This window comes from Frankliniella occidentalis, unplaced genomic scaffold (genome assembly GCF_000697945.3).
Source record: "Frankliniella occidentalis isolate FOCC.00 unplaced genomic scaffold, Focc_3.1 Scaffold93, whole genome shotgun sequence".
NCBI lineage: Eukaryota > Metazoa > Arthropoda > Insecta > Thysanoptera > Thripidae > Frankliniella > Frankliniella occidentalis.
This window is the reverse complement of record NW_026267222.1, coordinates 97,679-101,296: the sequence shown is the minus strand read 5'-3', so window position 1 is coordinate 101,296 and position 3,618 is coordinate 97,679. Positions and strand designations below refer to the sequence as shown.

Genomic DNA, 3,618 nt, shown 5'->3' with positions numbered 1-3,618 from the left:
GCGCTATGTATGCACTTCCGTCTGTCGAGTGTTGAATGCCGATGTATACACACACAGTGACATCGACTAAAGCGGAAAACTAGCAAGGTCAGAGGCGGAGCAAGTTGGGCCCCCAGCTGTTGCAGCTGCCGAGACTACTCGAGTCGACGGTGCAGCAGACAGAGAGAGAGAGAGAGATAGAGGGGAAGCATCCAGGCGCGTGCACAATGCTTCTCACTCACTCTCGCACTGGCAACACCGGCCAGCACTACTGGCTGCTGCTGCTGCTGCTGACCATGACAGCAAAACGTACGGCGCAATCGCAATCGCGAGGAGCGCGACAAAAGTGCAGGTGTGCATCCTTACATGGAAGGAGGCCGTGGCTGCGGCCGAGGCTGCGGCACTGCAAGGACCGTCCGTTCATTCATTCATTCAGTCACCCACCCGTTCAATAACAACGACGCCACCTCGCCACCTCTCACTCATTCAGCCGCGAGCGACAATAACATTTCTCCCGAACACCTCGCCGGCGTCGTCTCTCTCACGCAGCCGTGTGCCGCCGCCGCGGCGTTGCCAGACTTGGGGCCTGGCCTGGCCGGGCACCACAAAACGTCACACCGGGCGGCCGTGATAAGGACGGGCGCCGCGTCACGGGGACACGTTGGGAAAAGGGAGGAGGGAGAGGGGGGCACGTGTGCGCGCAGAGAGGGGAGACGGGAGAGAGGGAAGAGGGAGGAGGGGGAGAAGAGAGAGTCCCCCTCCGCTGCCCTCCAGCACCCCCGTAGTGGCCGAGGATCGCGGGGCGGGCGCATAGGCAGGCCGAGGGAAAGTGGAGACGCTCCCGCATTATGTATGCCGGCTTGTGGCCGTCGGCGCCCGCACGCCAGGAGAGGCCCTGTGCTCAGGCCCTAGAGAGGGTCATCATGGGCCACACAGCAGGGGAGTCCCCGTGTGCCAGGAGGAGAGTGCTATCGCGGCCGGCTACGTTCGGCCCGTCACAACACGCCCATTCATGGGGCGAGCAACAGGTGTCCGCCCCGCTGCTCCCCCTCGGCCGGGCTCGGGCTGCGCCGGGCCCTCCCCCACCAGGCACCCCCACCCCACCGACCACCGCGAGCACCGCGATCTGGAACATGGCGGAGCGGCGGGCGGTACTCGGGACCTCCGGGACCTCCGGGACCTCCGGGACCCACCCAACAGTCGAGGCCCGCAAAGCTCAACCCCGGCTCGACCGAAATGCATTCAGTATCGGCCCATCGCGGCGGATGAATGAATCAGAGTTGGGCTGAGAAGACAATCTTTCAGTCTAGACTTTGTCCAGACGGTGGTCAAACACCGCCGCCGGTCTGCCGCGACCTTGTCTAGTGCCAGTGTGTGTGTTAGTGTGGGTGCGTGTGGGTGCGTGCGTAAATGACGCACGCCTGGCGCGCCACTTCGGACCTAAGCACCGCAGTATTTTCGTGTTCGCCCGCGGATCTAGTCGGGCGGGCCTCTCTGGTCGGGCAAGATACTGCGCCGCGCGGCGCGCTACGCCTCAAAGAGAGAGAGGGGGGAGGGAGAGGGGGCACAGCTCTCTAGCGGCGGCCTTGCGAGTCGGCTCGGCTCGCGAATCTCACCGCGGCTCTGGCGCTGGCTCTCGCCGCCGCCGTGCCGTGCTGTACCCATTTCGCCATTCCCCTTCTCCGCCCCGCCCCGCCAGCGCCACCGCGGCCGGCCCGCAGCGAGGCTAGGCCGGGATCGATTCTCTGTCTCTCACACACCGCCCGCCCGCCACTCCACGCCGGCCTTGCAACCCCCTCCCTCCTGCCCCTCTCCGCCTCGGTGCCGGGTGCGAGAAAGAGAGAGAGAGAGAGAGAGATACGGGGCGGTGAGGGCTGGTGAGGAGAAAGAGGATGGGAGAGACCGCCTAGGTAGGGACCTCCTGGGCCTCGGGAGCAGCGGAAAACGGGGGCGCAACCGCGCCGGAGCGCAGATTCCGGTTACATTGCCACGGAGGAGGAGGGGGTTGGCCGACCAACTGCGCAACGTCGCGGACAAGCTGGCTGCAGGGCGCGGGGCGGGCGCGACGCGTCGATACACACTCCCCTGCGCACCAGCCGCACCACCCTCGAGTTGGAGCGAGAGAGGAAGAGGGGGGAGGAGAGGAGGTACCTCCCCAGAGAATGGCACGAGTAAGATTGTCGCCATTTAGGTTTCTCGCGCACGTTTGGTGATTTGGGGTGGGCGGTGGACGATAGCACGCAGGCTTTTGACAAGCGGGTTCATCAGGCCGGTGTACGTACAGTAGTAGTGCGTACACCCCTCGCTAATCGACCCTCGTGATCCGCAGGGAGCTGGAGTGTGGCGCTGAGCATCCAGGGGTCGGATGGAGGGAGAGGGGTGCGTAGTGGGGGGCAAGTGCGTCAGCAACGGGCGGCCAGGCCAGAGGCGCCGGGCCTCCCCCTTGACCGGAGAGAGGGGCGGGGTGGGCGCTCTGAGGCGCGGCGGTGCCGGGACGAGCGAGCGAATCGAAGCTGCGAAGGCAGACCCGTGGAGAGGGGGGGGGGGTTAGAGGCCAATCGACCAACAGCACCACCTCGCGATTAGCGGCTCTCGCCCAAAGCGAAGCGGCCCGATAAGGAGAGCAAATAGGGTCGCACCACCTGAACGCTGGACGGCAGCCCGAGGGGGGATCCGACGCGCAATGACGGGGACCTCGCAGAATACAACCCCGGATACCCGGAAGTGAGTTCAGCTCGGCGGGACGCATTCCTCTTTGAGCGGGCTCGGGGGGCGGGCCCTGAGAAAAGAGGAGAGAGGGAGACGTTTTGCTTCGGGAGCAAAAAGGACGCCTCAAGCCGCGAGGATAGGATGGGAGGGGATGGAGGCCGCCGGGGGCGTGCGCCCTTGTATCGACCCCCTTCCCTTCGGCCGCCCTGCTCCGGCGTTGAGCCCCTGAGCGCGCCCCCGCGCCCCCGCCGCTCCGGGTAGCAGAGCCAGCAGAGCCACCGACGGCAAGAAGAGGCAGCCCCCGTCTCGTCCCATGCCGCCAACCTGATAAAGCGGGCGAGTGGAGGGGCGGCCACGCCCGGTGCGGCGCGGCGCGGCACCGGGCCGCGGCCGGGGCGGCCGGGGCGGTGAGAGGGGCGGCCCACCCGCGATCAATGCCATGGCTGGGCCCGGCCCACGGCGTAGGGCTCACGCACCGGGAGCAAAGGCTGGAACCGAGCCGGGAAAGTAGAAAGGCCACGAAAAGAAGGGGGAATGGAGGAGACAGGCAAACGTGCGCCGGTTCGAACACGTAAACCAATTATCCCCACCACCACCCCTACCCCGCGACCTGTCGCTGACTTCCAGGTTGCGTGGACGCCCCAAACCTCAGCCCCCGCCCCCCTAGCGATTAGGCGACCGCTCGCGCCAACCGCCCCACACTTCCGGCACGCTGCCGTCAACGCCGCGGTGGGTCAACGCCCCCGCAGCAAACGGCCGGCCGGGCGCACGCGCTGCGTTGGGCAGCGGGTCATCATCATGGTGAGCGATCAAGTCATCAGTGATCAGAGGCTCCGAGTGCAGCTCCGGCCCGGGCGGGGCGGGGCGGCAAGACTACGACAACACACACGGGTGGCAGTGACAGCGGGTCCCTGTCAGCGGGGAGGGGGG

At 66.6% G+C, this 3,618-nt stretch overlaps 1 protein-coding gene across 4 annotated transcripts in view; it reads right to left on the bottom strand.

The window, feature by feature from the left end:
* Positions 1-3,618, bottom strand: part of LOC113214123 (mediator of RNA polymerase II transcription subunit 13) — a 32,648-nt gene that overhangs the window by 12,387 nt on the left and 16,643 nt on the right. The window lies entirely within an intron of this gene.